The sequence below is a fragment of the Penaeus monodon genome, chromosome 32, assembly GCF_015228065.2.
Source record: "Penaeus monodon isolate SGIC_2016 chromosome 32, NSTDA_Pmon_1, whole genome shotgun sequence".
Lineage (NCBI taxonomy): Eukaryota > Metazoa > Arthropoda > Malacostraca > Decapoda > Penaeidae > Penaeus > Penaeus monodon.
In genome coordinates, this window is record NC_051417.1 from 30,846,139 (window position 1) to 30,846,420 (window position 282).

Consider the following 282-nt stretch of genomic DNA (forward strand, 5'->3'; position numbering starts at 1 on the left):
TCATCATTTTTGTATATGAATATTATAACCTTTAAAGAATCAAGCCTCTTCAATGAATAAATAATTTTGTTTGTTTGTTTGTCAGAGGAACTTAAACCTGTACAGAAGAAAAGTAGCAGTAGTAAAACACTGACAGTAAAAACTACAATGAATGGAAGGAAAATGAAGTGAGGGGGGAGGGCAAGGATTTTATAACATTTTCCTACTTAGACCATTAGTATTTATCCTCTAAGCCAATGCATGGTTCTTAGATGGGCCAAGACATCTGCTAGCATATAATAG

The 282-nt window shown here is 33.3% G+C and overlaps 1 protein-coding gene across 1 annotated transcript in view; it reads right to left on the reverse strand.

The window, feature by feature from the left end:
- LOC119593792 overlaps positions 1-282 on the reverse strand; it is a gene marked incomplete in the record, with an annotated part of 129,698 nt that overhangs the window by 104,652 nt on the left and 24,764 nt on the right.